Consider the following 15,317-nt stretch of genomic DNA (forward strand, 5'->3'; position numbering starts at 1 on the left):
ATTCATTTTAGTCTTTCAGTTTACTTTTATTTGTCTTTATTTCCTGGTGAGGTCATAAGTTTCAGATTGCAGTGTTTTTTAATCTTCTTTTTTTCCCCTGTAGACTTGTTTTTTTTTCTTTTATTAAACACCATACAGGGTAAAAGTCTCAGAATGTTTTGCTGGCCTGAAGAATAAGTGTCAGTGAACTGCTGTGCACTGAGGGGCTTTCTCTCTTGAGATGATATCTCTGTTCAACAGCTCAGTGAAGCTTTTAAAGGACTGATTCTAGTTGAATCTGACAATCATTTGCATCTCTGTGTATGTCAACAACTGTCCTCAGATCAAGGGTGACGGAGAAATTTCCAGCTGCATGGAAACAGATGGCAAGTCACTCAAGCAGTCTTCTCAGTTGTAGAACGTAGATAAGTTGTATATCACTTTAGGTCAAAGGAAAAACACTTGTGGGGAGGCACAGTGAGAGTTAGGTGAAAAAATGAGATAACAGCTGGAAAAGCAGCTTGTTAAATCTTCAATTCCTTCAAAACATCAATAAGTATACAAGCATTTGGATTTTCTACTTTAATTAACAGGGTTGCTTGTGACAAGATAGCCTACAAACAAGTATTCTAGCTTTAGAAATATTCATCTAGTGGTTACAGCATTGCTACTTGAGAAAAAAAAAAATATGCAAATTTGAAGGATGACATGCTTGGCTGAATAGGAGACACAAGAATCTGTTTCTCTAACATGCAGTACGCTGTTGTGTTGAAGCACCTGATGAAAACGACCAAACTTTGCCACACCAGTGGGATGATGGAGATCGTGCTGGTTTCTCAACATCCTCACACCACTACATTTTGATTCTCTCAAGTTCCTGTAAAAGGAGAAAGATGTGTAGACATCACGTCTGCAAGAGAGTGTGCAGGAGGGGAGAGTGATTTTAATTACTTACAGTTTTCTAAGCAGAACATGGAAAGAATTAAAACATTTGGTTGCCAGCTCTGTGAGTGTATCCGTAGGACTCTGCCTCTGACTTTAAAGCAGTCTTTGATAATGAGAACTAGTTTTCATAAAACCTGGAGTGAGATGGATGGGAAAAAAAAAAAAAAAACAACAAAACAAAAAAACTTCATTTTAAGATGTTTCAAAACCTGGGGAAAAAAATAACAAAAACCTACCCCTATCTTTATGAGTCAGTTTTGCCAAGTTCCGTGCAGGCATAAAATCAATTTCTCCCCATTGAAAACTGCTTTTCATTTTGTTGAATTGTAACGGGTGCATGACAGGGAGGGTGGAGTTGCCTGTCAAGGCTAAAATAACTCTTGCTGCATCACTTGTTCATGATCTAAAAGTTACCTACCTGATTACGCTACTCTTTGTTCATAGGAGAAGGGATGGGAGGTAGCAGAAGATTCCAGGCTCTTTAGGAGATTGATTGATTGATTTCTTCAGTTCAGATACCTGCTATACTTAAAGTAAATTGTGAAAAAAGTCTGGTAAAAGAGGATGATTTCTTTCAAATGAGGGTAGATAGGGTTATAAACTAGGAAAGACAAGTGATTTAAAGACCAAGAGTATCAAAGGATAAAGTGTAGTAATATCAACTGAGTTTCTGCAGGTATTTATACGACTATGGCATTTGTCCAGCACAAACCAGGTGGTGTATGAAAAGATAAAGTGTTCTCTGCTTGCCTCTTAAAAACAAAGAAGAACAAAATTATTGTATTTACTGATCTTTACTGATGTGATCCAAGAGCTACGAACATGGACAGTGCAGATATTTAGAACATGATCTAAAAAGAACGGATTGTGCAAGGCAAAGAATTGTGCTGGAATCTGTTACTTTAGCTGGGGAAGAGGAGACAGTGCTTGTTGAAATAAACAGGTGTGGCTTACAGTAGTTTTAATTAAATGTAGTTCAGAAAGTTATGGTGTAATGGAGAACTGAATAATCCGATGGCCAGTGTATTCATCAAGGCTGCGGAGATCTTAAGTCCACATGCCTTCTGCGCCAGTGATAAATGTGAGCTTACTTGCAGTGTTTTGAGGGCAATTTCACAAAATAGCAAAAGAATCTTCTTCTTATTAGTCCAATTTTACATTGAAAGGAAAAAGTGAACTGCAGCACAACAGTTAATGAAGATTAGTAATTGAAAATTAGGATAAAATAGGATAATTTTTATTTTATTAAAATGGAAAAGGATTTCAGCCTTCCTAAATAGGAAAGGGCTCATGCAAAAGTCTTCCTTTGTTTCGTTACAGTCTTCTTTGTATTTACTGAGATTTGTTGGGAAATCTCCATTTGGAGAGAAAAATAGTAAAATGTGCTCTGTCATTGAAATTGCTATGGCACAGGGGCATGTGGATACTGGTGGAAACAGAAATGCAAAACTGTTCAGAAAAATGAAGTATTGGTAGTAAATAGAAGCAAGATAAAGTGGGAAGTGTGAAGAATAAAATAATAATGTGGTCCAAGAAGCCTGAGATGCTATAGTAATGCACATGAAGAAGAAAAAATGGTTTTAGTTAACATTTAGACTTTTTTTCTTCAGTTATGAAAGGACACTAATTGTATAATTTGCAGTTCTTGTTCAGAAAAGGAAGAGATTTACTGTGAACTAAAAGCCTTTCTATGAAATAGCCATGCAGGAGTGAAATTGACAGTTCTGCACAATAGGCCAAGCATGAATTCCATTACCTCTATGGCACAGCAGCACTTACAGCAAAACTGGCTCACGCTTTCCCAAACCAGTGTAAAAGTCAAATTGTGTAACAGGAAAGAGGATGTTCAGCACAGCAGTTAGTCATCAAATAATGGAACGCCCCTGAAAAAGAAGCTGAATGATGAGCAAAATGCTGTTCTTGTCTTGAGATCTACTTGTTAAACCAGTTAAAATCCTGGCAGCGGATGTCCAGAACTTCAATAGTCTGACGCATCGATTTTGTGGGTGTAAAATATATATTTTGAATAATTCATCGAGAACAAAAGGATTTTGGAAACTCAGACCAGGGTTTTGTCTTTAGGCATGCAAATCTGTGGATGTCTTTATTCAGAAAACGTGGCAGTTTCTTCAAGGGCTTAATTGGGAACTAAAGTTCACTTAGTCTCTGGATTGAAAATATTTCAATTGAAGGGTGCCTGTGTATGCACGCTAGGAAATATGCCAGGGGAGCAATATGAGCACTTACAAGGTTTTGGATCTTGTACAGGGCTCTAGAAATTAATTTGTAGATGTATAAGTACAGTTATTATGTGTTGTTGTGAGATATGAAAGACTTTACATTTTCAGCTCGTTTAAATTAAGAAGAAGCTATTTTTTGTAATCATTAATCAAAATCTTTCAGCAAACATTGTAAGAAAAAAAAAAAAACCACAATGATTTTAGAATAGCTATAGATCTTGTTGGTATTTTTTTCCTGTTTGCTGCTTGCTTCTATTTCCTAATCTATTATCTGAAATCCTTTTCTGTTCTTTCAATTTTATGTTTACTATGCTGATATGAGTTTGCACCTTTTTTTTTTTTTTTCATCTTTATCTTTAATATCAGTACTTGGGAATGGATTCTGTAACTACTCAGAAGGCAGTGTGGGAAACAACTTCTTAAGCTAAAATTCATGTTCCAAGACACATACAAACCACTGCCTGGAGTAAGAAGCCTCTCAACTGTAGTTTTCTGAAAGTAAATGAGAAAGGCACTTCTGTTTAAAGACAAAAAAAAAAGTCCTTGAAATGTATTTGGATGCTAGTACAAAGGCCAGGAGGTGTACTTGTTCCCCTGATAAAGGAGAATTACCTGGAAGCATGCCCAATGTGAGCAACATTGGAGGAATTAAGATTCCAAAGAACAGATCTGAAAGTTAGGCACCATATCTGCCAGGAAAAATGGATCCAGTCTTTTTACACTGTTAGCTTCAGTGCCTTTCTTTTAGGGTGTACAATAAATTCAAAATCACCCAAATCACCCCAAACCACCAGGAGGCAAGGATAACAAAAGATGGGAAAAAAGTCCCCCAACAGCGCACTGAGATCTTTCCTCCCCATAAAAGCATCCAAAGGACAACAGCAGAGAAAAAGGGAAAAACATCACTTTTCAAGTGTTTGCTGTAGCAGAGAGTTCCAGAGTCTGGGTCCATTTTTTATGGTGTGGGCTTCTCTTATTTTTAATGATCACAATCATGGGAAAAGCAGAAAACTTCTGTGAAAATAAACAAGAATAAAAGTTACTTCTTTCCAACTCCAATACTTACTTATACTTTTTATAATTGAGACATATATGTCAAAGAGGAGAAGGAAGATATATTCGACCTTCTTTTAAAACTGAAACAAACTTTAAAAAATTTTAAAAAAATTTAAAAAAATGGAAGATCATTTCTGAAACAGTAAATCGGAGATAAATAATCATCCTATTAACTGATGTTAGGTTTAGGAAGGCATCCAAAAATTGTCACAAGAAGCAGACAATTGCTGACAGTAAAACAAACACTGTGGGTCTGGGCTTAGTTTTTAGTCAGAGAAAAATGAAGAGTTCACTAGAGAGCAGATCTGATGGTTTTTCATCTTTACACAAGACTAACAAGGCAAAAATAGGTAGTTTGGCAGAAGCTTGGATCCCTGCAGGCTTTCTATTTCTTAACTATTACACACATACAAACAGCTCTGCTGTGTGGGTTTGTACAGCAAATGGACAACTCTCAAGTAGACAACTGTGTTAATGTCCCTACTTCTATTATAAAACAGAGGAATACAATGAAAATTCTTCAGTCTGTTAGCAGCTCACATCCTTCGTAACCTGCAATTCATTTCTTGGCTAGGAAGTAAATTATATTCAGTTTCCTCTTTGCCTTAGGCCTTTGAGAACCAGCTGTAATATAGTTGCATCTCTGTAAGCCCAAGTTTATCACTACTGGAATTAATCAAAGGAAATGAACTTAAAGTCTGTGGGAGCTGAGGTGGTATCCCTACCTGGTGTGCTTTGAAAACATCATTGGTTTGAGCTATCTCATGCACTTAGGCATTGGAAGGGAAAACGGGTGTTTCTCGCAGGGCAGGACAGGCCTTTCCAATAGCAATGTTGGGTTTAATTGTCCAACTATTTCCTGATTTCACCCCACAAGCCTCATCTGCTCTGGATGAGATTTAAGAACTTATGAAGATATGCAGTGGTGAAGAGAAGCAATAATAAACAGGCACAAAATTAAATGTTTATAAAAGCCCTGAGTGATTTTAAAGAAAAAATCTGTGGACAACATTGGTTTCTTTACTTTGAAAGAGACACTGGAGTATAAGAAATCTTTCAAAAGTCTTTCAAAGAGTAGGAAAAGAGGAAGAAAGTTATTTTCTCTGGTAAACATATAAAGCTTGTTTTCTTTCTGAGCAATAACTATCATACAGCAAAAAATGTTATTTGCCTCTCCAAACTACTAATTTAATGTTTCCTATAAGTAATACACGATATATACATATTTTTACCAGCTATCCTAATTTTTGGCTTGAATGAGTTGTGGCTCATCTGTGGCTGTTTGTAGGGAAGCAGAGGTATAGGTATGCAGTGAGAGACAGGAAACAGCAATTGGAGGAGTCCAACACAACCATGTTCGTTTGACATGCACTGTGGTTTATATGATTTTTCATCTGAAAATAAAACATTCCAGGTAATTTTATAGTTATAATCCAATGACTGAATCACATAGGACCTTCAGTATCTGAGCAATATGAAACCCTGTAATTCTTACCTGACACCGCGTAGAGCCCAAGAAATCTTTTTCTAATAGTCTTAAATTTTGTACTCAAAACACTTAAAATTGGCTCTCATCATCTCAGTGCATGAATCCATAAGAAAAAACAAGTCACACAATTTATTTTAATTAGTGGTAATTTACATTTATGTGCCTGTGTACAAAATAAAAATGAATAACTTTGATTGCAAACTACCTAACTTATTTTTAAAAAAATGCATGAGATACATTTCTAAGTTACTGCAGTGAAGCTGATTAAGCATATAAGATAATCTTTAAAATGAATAAGTAATGCAGATGTACTATTTTTTTTTCTTTTCAAAGAAAAAAAAATAGGTGAAACACAAAATCTTAAGCTAAATTTTCATGTAGTTTTAGAACACAGTTATGCATTTTAATGGTAAATTTCCCCCAAAACTCATAAATAAAACATGCATGTAGATGCTAACATAATCTACTAAAGCACCTTAATGTATTGCAAGAAAGATGGACTTCATTTTTGCTGTTTAAAGTCAGTGTATGCTCCAATCCTTTCATATTTTCAAAACACTTGTGTTTCATATGATAAATCCAGATTTAGACATGGGATATTTCACATTATTTGTGATTTGACAATTATTGCTAGGTTTGAATTCCAGTTCTGCTGATGCAAACGTGAACTTGGTAAACTCCTTCTCAGTGTGTAGATATTTCTGAGGTTGTGTGTGCATGCATAAATGCTCATAAGATGTGTGGTATAGAAGGATTTTCATCACATTTCCAGAGCTTGTAACAGCTATGATACAGTAAATAACTCTTACTATTCCCTTATTTTAATAGAATTTCCACAGTCTAATGAAGAGCTGAGCTCGAACGTGATAGAATGGAACACATATTGATGGATAATATGTGTAAATGTAGTCAAACAGGTTTTAATAATGTCTGGCAGAACTGGTATTCTGTAGAGATTCAGAGATCATTCTGTGATGCATCCAACCATTGTATTACACCCCCATATTGCTCTGTAACCATCTCTCTGCATTTATCTACTTATATTTATACACTTTGAATGCGTAAGTATCTATAACATAAATGTTGATGTGTTACAGTATTGCTGGTATTAGATACTTTAATTGTGCAAGTAATTAACACTTCTTTGTTCAACTGCATTATCATTTTTCTCAAACTGAGACTCTATTAGCAACCCATTCTGCATTACTCAGAGATGTCAAGTCATTACAAGAGTTGACACAAGACAACCCTGAGATGTGTGACACTAATTAAGTAAAAATCTCCATATTAAAAATAGATTCCTTACAACTAATGTGGTATGGTCATCTTCATAAGAAAATACTCATTTCTTTCTTCACTGATCATAAAGTATTGCTTTAGTGTGCTGCAGTGTGCTTTAGTGTGCTGCAGTAAGTCACCAAAAATCCATTTAAGAAGCGTTTCTGTTTCTCCAAATACAAAGAATATTAATTATTTTTGCTTCTGGAAAACTGAGAGCTCTTTTTTCACTTCTTCCAGCAGCCTGCCCTGACAAATATTTGACAGTCTGTTCTCCAAAAATAACCAGGAAATACGCATTAACAGTGGTTTTGTTCAATTATAGGTACATACAAAAATCCTTCTATATGTTTTGATGCATCATACATACAATAGCTTAGTAAAACTGTTCTTTATTTTTTTTTAATTTTTAAGGACTGTAACAAAGAATATAAATTCTCTTGCTGTCGGTCTGGGTAAGTTTTACTGCAGAAGTTGAAGCTGCAGTCATTGAACAAGTATATAAAAATACTAAAACTTATTGAAATGTAACTATATTATGCTGGGCAGTTGTGATGGAAGATTGTAATGGTGAGAATTGTGTTATTGTTGCCTTTAATCAAACACTGCTGGCACGCTGAGTCTTGCAAGATAAGAGATAAGACTTGATTTTCCAGAAGAGTTCATAGTTTGTATGTCTTCTCGTAGATTCGTCATTCTCCTCTGAGACACCAATCTATTTTCTCTAGAACCAAATACTTTTATTAGTATTTTCTGACTGTACTGAGGATTTTTTTTTTTTTTTAAATAGTTTACAGGTAAGGTTTGGTGTTCCGTTTACCACATTAATCTTTTTGACCATCTTTAACTATGCTTTAAAAAGAAATTATAAACGCATGCCCTCAAGTGATTGAACCCTGAAATCAATAATTTAACAGTTATTCACTGAAAGGAAAAAATGTCCAGTTTTGTGGAATTATGGCATTAGATGGGTTTTGGCTTTATTCCCAAGCATAGTCTTCTGGCAGGTGAAATTTCTATTTGAGGTAATTTTAGGATGCAAGATGCCCAGCTGCAGTGAGGAACCTAGATGGATTTTGTTATTAAGAGCTGATTTTACTGTTATCAGTCAGATTACTGCTTCAGTAGGTAGATTCCTCTCAGGCAAAAATCACTTTTAAGTTGAAGTCCCAATTGTGATGGCCCCTTTGGTGTGATCAGCAGAAGAGCTGTGTTCTGACTTCAGCCCTGTCCAAGCCCATATGTGCCCAGAGGGGTTTTTGGATAATGATCTAAAGCTGAGCTATTTTATAAAGATTTTCTCTCTACCTCTTTTAGCTCTTTGTCAGCCTTTGTGTAATCTTTAACATAATTTTCCTTCTTCTCTCCAGTGGCTACCAGCTACGTTGCAGTAAAAGGTATGAGTTCTGTGGCTATGTTAATTACTTACTTCTGCATAGTGAAGGTGAGCAAGTGTCTGACATATGGAAAGCAGTGATCAGGAAAAACACAGCCAAAAGAAAGTGTTTACTGGAGAGACGTCTCAAATACAGCTACTGTCAGAGTCATTGTAATGAGAGTATGCAAACAGTGCTCTTGTTTTTAAACAGAAAGAAGTATTTAAACAATTAAACTTAGCATATAATGTTAGGTTTTGGCTGTCTGCTGTTTGCTTTTCTGTAGTATTTACAAAAAGCACACAGATAAGAAGGAAAAGGCGTAGAACTGTTGAGTTGTATAAATCCAATATTAGTATGCTGCATTTTGCACCTCTGCATTCATCTGTATGTAATACTACTGCCGCTACTGAAAGTCCATCACTGGACTTTGGAGTCCATCATAGGAAATCGGAGTTTTACATGCAAGAATGGGTCTTGTTAAGCTTTACAGATGGGTAACCTTTTGAACTATTTAGTCTACAATAGCCCACAAATTGCAAATCATCCCTTGGAAACAAATTCCTTTTTTTTTTCCTTCTTTTTTACTATGAGCTCTTGAATGACTAAATTAAATCTTGGCACGTGAAATGCAGACTTAAGATCAAGGCAAATACTTGACTGAATTTGGGAAACTTGGGTTTGGATAGCTGTGTTTCTTCCTATACAAAGCGAAAAGAGCCAAAGCTCTTGAAAAGAGAGTGAGGTGGGTACGAGAGAGCTGACTATGTTCGTACTCCTGCCTTTAGGGAGAGAGCTGAGGCACTCAAAGCTGGACGTGTGTGGGGGCTGTGAATCAATATGGAGCACTGATTTCAGAGATGACTCAAAGCAAGCTTTTGATTTCTGAAGTTCCGTTTTCTCTCTCTCTTTTTTTTCCTTTTTTTTTTCCTCTCCCAATATTGCTTTCCACAGTCTTTAGCAACCTCATCTCTTATGTTTAAAGTTATCATGGCATGCAATAGATATGTTCATTCACTTGCACACTCACAGTCCTACTCACTGCTGCTTTTCTCTGTTCAACATTATTTTGGAGAGGATATAGTGTGTTTTTGAGATCAGAGATTGCAGCTATTATTCTGCCTTCAGTAGCACAATACTTAGCCTGCTTTCTTCTTTCCAGTTGTCTATACCTTAGCATAAGTGTTTATTATTATTCTCTTATGGACAGCTGAATGCCTTAGCTAGTCGAAGGTTACTTCAAACTTACTGTCACACTTTGTGGATGAATAAAGCACAAGAATAAGTAAGAGAAACAACGAATGAATAAGGGCTAACCTGTGATACATAAGGCCTTATTAAATATGAAGTCCTATGCATATATGTTTACCAGAGAATAAAAGTTTTAAGTAATTTCCATAAGTTTATGGTATTTTAAAGTCTTAGTATTTGAATTGTAGATTTAGTTGTGCTAAAGATATGATGTCTGTGTAAAAATCAGACAATTTTTCAGACAATTTTCAGACAATTATTGTACCATAGAATATGATGTGTGCTTATTTTGAACTCAACACATCAACCTACAACTGTAGGAAATAAATCTTTAGTATTCAACCTCTTGGGAGTTTTCAGGCATTAATTATAAAAATTGTGAAGTATAGTCTCATGTTCACATTGAGTTCTATTTTTTCCACAAAAACTGCATCTTATTTTGGCCAGAATTTCATAGAATCATAGAATCATAGAATCACCAAGGTTGGAAAAGACCTAAGAGATCATCCAGTCCAACCGTTCACCTATTCCCAATAGCTCCCACTAAACCATGTCCCTCAGCACAACATCCAGCCTTATTTGGCTGGAATTTGGCTCTAAGCCCTAAATATCTTGTCCTGGTAGGGCCAGAAACATGTCATCACTTTGTGATGTTGTAATTTCAGGTTCTATAAAAGATAAGTACTTCTTAAAAATCCAGTTATTGACAATGAAATGGACAACAAGAAAATGAAAACACAGTTTTGGGTGACTTGTAATACCATACCAGAAGTTTCATGTTTGGCTGCACGTGGCGTATGGTTTCTTGTTGCCAAGAGCTATGTTAAAGAGTAAGCATTGAGGTTTTTAATCAATACTTCAATCTTAAAAAATCCTATACACTTCAAGTACACATGGAAATGGAGTGGCAGCAATGCTACAGAAGTGAGTTAAAGGGGGCTGGAGGGGAGAGGGGGAACAGGACTCATAAGCCTACAAGTGTGTTTGACAAACCATGCACTGCATTGTGTTACGGTGGAGTACTTTCATCATAGCCTGTATTTATGCAGAGAGATCTAACCAGTTGTATGGATTATTTTTTTTTTAAACATTTTGGCTTAATTGCAGTCATTAATCAAATGCATTCATCAATACTTCAGAGCAAATCTTAGTAGTTTCTATGCTAAAATTTCAATAGAAGAATATGTGCTGCAGTCACAGCAGAAAGAGTCCTTTTGGACAACTCTGAATTTGCATCATTACAAATATTATCTTTGGGTCAGATTCTGTCCACTGCTGGATTGCTGCTTGAAGTGGGCACCAGGACAAAGTTCTTTTTCCAGAGTTCCCACCCACACAGCACTAAACCAGCAGAGTAGATTCTGTGTAGGTGGTTGCTCACTGTCAAGGCAGCTGATGTACAACACAGATGTAAATTTTGAAGACATCTCATGATTTGGAATAACTGTTTCCTGTGGCTGAGGATAGCTCAGGGTTAGAGCTGCTAGAAAATTGCTGAATTTCCAGTAAATTAAATGCTTTGTTATAAAAGGGATGTGCCGCTTTTCTCTGCCTTGTCTGTTATTTAAAATTGCAAGCTGCTACCTAACTGCTTACCTGAGATGTTATAAGAAAAAAACTTCTGTTAAAACTGTCCTGAGAAAGACAAAGGTGAAAACACCAAACTCAAAACTAGCAGCTGTGCTGCATTTTTTTAAGCAGTTGTCACATATAAGGATCTTTAAATGAGTCTGAAAGAAGTGAGGGTTTGTTTTTGACTACAGTAAATTTTTATAGACATTGAATTTGTGCTAAGCACTATAGCATGCCTCCTTCTGTCTGACTATCTCTACAGGCTTTGCCAAATATCTTTTATTCATAGTTTGTAACTGTGGAGCTAGCATTGAATGTTGTACCTTAAATTAAATTTGGAGGATGTTTCTAGAAAGAAACATACACAATGAAATGTTCATCCATAATTTTTGCTGATGAGAAAACATTTTTACCTTGCTTGCGATAACAAAATCCAGTGGAAATAATCAGCTTGAGCATTCCCAGTTGCATCACTAGTTAGAAATTTAATATAGTATGAGCATGAAGCAACACAGGTAGAGGATTGGTTATAAAAATGCCTCAAGACCGATTCCATATCAAATTGCATGATAAAATGTCTCTGCTAGTTTTTGCAGTGGGCTTCTATACCTTCTCATGGTGTGTCTTTGGTGTGAAAGCAGAGGTTGTGTGGAATCGATTCCATGCCCTTCTGTTGGAGGACAGCCCAAGGACTCTTGTCAGCCCCTGTGAAAGGAAGGACACTTGGTTGATGAAGGGCCATTAGCTAGATTCACTGTATACTGCACAGGTTGGGCAAAACCACAATGCAGTGTGTTTGTCATTCTTCATCACATGCTCCAAAAGTAGTCTGAGCCTTGGCATGGTGTGAGCAAATCAGAAATGGTCACTCTGGTAAAATAGACAAAGGCATCTGGATCTGAAATCATTGCCCTCCTGCTGTCATCCTGACTTCTCCCAAGGCCCATCATGGGGAAAGTAACAGTGACAAGTTCCCCACATCCCTGTTGTGTCAGAGCCTGGCGCCCTCACTGGGCCTGATCCTGACCTGCACCCACTGTGGGCTGACTATGGCTACATATTGTGTTTCTAAGTGTGAATTTATAAAGCTATGCTGCTCCTTCCATCCTCCCCGCCCAGTATGTGTCGATGTGGTATGAGTGAAGCACAGGGATGCTGTATTACCATAATTACAGCCACTACTTTTGACTATTTTTTCACCAGCCTGCAAGGCTAGGAATTATTGTGTCTTTTGAAAGGAAGAAAAGACACCATCCGTCTTTTATATTCTCAGCATTCTTGCACTGATGTAAAATACACTGAGATTATTTCGAAGAAGGACACTTTAAAATTTCTTTTCCCAAAGTTCACTTGATAAAACTGCCAGAAGTGGCTGTCTGTTAAAGGAAAAGGGAGAGGAGTAAACAAGATAAAAAGCTGCTCATCTTTATTTGCATAAGGTGGTTCAGAAAGTGCAGCAGCGGGGTAGAATTCCATAGGAAAAGGATGTGCTACATTGAAGGCAGAGCAATACGCAGTGTTGTTTAGCTAAGTGGGTTTTTTTGTTGTTGTTCAGTGAAGACTGTGGGTGATTGGGGTAGCTCTGAGACTTGGGACACGCTGTCTTACTTCATTGATGGCATTGGGTAACTGGGGCCTGGTACCTTTTAGAGTCATTTTACAGACACTTCTGCTTTTTGTGGACTGAAGTCATTTTCTTATGTAGGTCAGTTGGGCAAAAGATATTTTATCTCCATAGCATCTAGTAAAGAAACACAGTGTATATATGAATTTATCTTAATCGTTGTAAGAAGTCATTCATTTCTAATCTTGACCTTTTTATTTTCACAAGTGATGCACTAAATCTGTCTTGAAAGCAAAACACAGCAAGCAGTATTTCAGTTTCCCATCCGACTATTGCTCCTGAAAGAAATGTAATTTAGGAAGCCCCGCTCCTATTGATTCTAAGTTAGAGGATATATTTTAAATTGCAGTATGTTTGTGTCCTGAAGGAATCTTTGTATTTTAAAAGGAAAAACATGAAGTCAAAATGAAATACCGAAATCTTTAGCTTATCAGATTTTCTGCTGGTGAGATTTTAAATGTTAATTAAGAGAATCATTATTTTCACTCATTATTTTTAGAAGAAAAGCACATATGCTTATGTTTTTTTTTTGGTCTGGGACTCGGATTTTCTGTTTGATCAGGAATGCTGAAAGTACTCTAGCAATCTGCCATGGTTTCCATAGTTCACAGGTCTGAGGAATTTTTTATGACTGTTCACTTTTTAAAGAAAAAGTCTTCTTCTTTGCCTCACGCTCTATTCACAGTGGCTCTAAAGCAATGAATAAACAAGCTGTACGGGCAAATCAGATCATTGCTTTGCTTTCGTTACATTGTAGGTGCCTTTGAGTGCTCATGGAACTGAAAAGGGAATCAAATGGAATGTTTCAGTTTTATATGGCCTCTCAGACACTGAGCTCATGGCTGCTCTCTGTTGCTTTATTTTGGTTCTTTGAGAGCCCTGCAGAGTGAGGCCAGTACTGGTGGAAGTAGTCAGGCACAGAATGAGCTTTGTGTGCATGGGATGCTTCTTGGGATGATCTGTCCTACCTCAGGGAAGGGAGGAAAGAAAGAAAGAAAATGCCAACAAGCTAAGCATAAACAGCACCAAAAGACAAAACCCCACCCCATGTTTCTGTACACAGCTGGAAGGGGATAAAGCTGCATTGACACCACTCTGTGCTGCCTTGCCTCTCTCCTCAGCAGGTTTTCTAAGTACTGTCTTCATACCAAACACTTAGCACAAGTTTTGGTCATCTCTCTTGTTATCTTGAATTTTAACAGAAAACATAGGAAAAATATGTTATTGGAGAAGAATTTTAATGTCCGTACATTTTCTCAGTACTTACTTAACCCAAAACACATTGGGAATAGTTGTTTCCTTTATTTTCATTCAGAAGGTATTTAAACCCTTTGTCTTAGGAATACAATTTTTCTGAAAAACTGTAGATCATATTTATAATAAAAATGATGCCCTCAGACACCATGCATTCATCCCTGTGTGCATTACATTTTTATCCCTAGAAACAGCACCCAGCTTCTCAGTTAATCAGCAATATGGAAGGCAGGGATGTGATCAGAGTCTTTCCTCTGAGCTTAGGTTCTTCCATCTGCCCGTTCTGAATGGTGGGCAGCCTACTGATGGTTGAGACAGCAGTGAAAGTTTTTACTTCATGTCTTTGCATTGAGCAAGTTTTTTGAGTTAATTTAGTGGGCCACACTAAGAACTGTCTAAATGTGTTTAAAAATCCTAAATCCCCTCTGGAGTTTTGCTTTGCTTTGTCTTGCTAGCTCCAAGAGGTATGATCTGCCAGCACTGAGCTTTTCCCAGGGAGGAAGCAGCTCTCAGTTTCTCTCTGTTCCTTCTGCCCTTCATCTCAGAGCTAGCTCCTTGCAGAAGGTGAAAACAACTTGCACTTGAGCATAGTGCATCCTCGGTTATATTTCCCCTGAGGAATGGTACAAGCTGTCAGTTTAGCACAGACCCAAAGCTCCAATGCGAGCAGTCAAGGAGGTTCAAGTTGCTTCCTGGCAATTTCCACACCTCCAGTCTCTGTAGCTAGTCATATACCACACATAAGTTATGCATCATCCTCTAAATGAGCTACACCCTTCAGACTTCCAAACATTCTCTGGTGTGTGTTAGAAGCCCTAAAGTCCATATCATGAGAAATTACATAGTTGGCTATTTTTTTGTCTGTTTGTTTGTATCTTTGTTCATTTTAACAGTCAGAGTCGTCACCAAGAGATAAGCAGAAGAGCCTCAAAAATCCTTGTACTTAACTGTTCAGAGTTAAGGAGCTGATGTCCCCAAGAGAGTAACCACAGCATCCTTGTTTTCTCACTGTAATCCTGTGCTGTGTGGTTTCAAGCACCTTTCTGGGATGGAGGTGCAGTTTCTCTGATCTAATGCAGCCATAAATATGGAGCATTCTCTAGGGAGCCTGCCTTACCTCTAGATAACCAGCTTCAGCAGAAGGTCTAGGTGATCCCCAGTGGTCCCTTCCAACCCCTACAGTCTTTTGATTCTGTTATTTGTATGTATTTTCATAGAGAGCTAAGATTATAGCGAAGCAGTGAATACTAATA

At 37.1% G+C, this 15,317-nt stretch overlaps 1 protein-coding gene across 1 annotated transcript in view; it reads left to right on the forward strand.

Annotated features, from left to right (window-relative positions):
* The window catches only part of LRP1B (LDL receptor related protein 1B), a gene marked incomplete at both ends in the record, with an annotated part of 589,444 nt that overhangs the window by 226,856 nt on the left and 347,271 nt on the right, over window positions 1–15,317 (forward strand). The window lies entirely within an intron of this gene.

Source organism: Tetrao urogallus, assembly GCF_951394365.1.
Source record: "Tetrao urogallus genome assembly, chromosome: 8".
NCBI lineage: Eukaryota > Metazoa > Chordata > Aves > Galliformes > Phasianidae > Tetrao > Tetrao urogallus.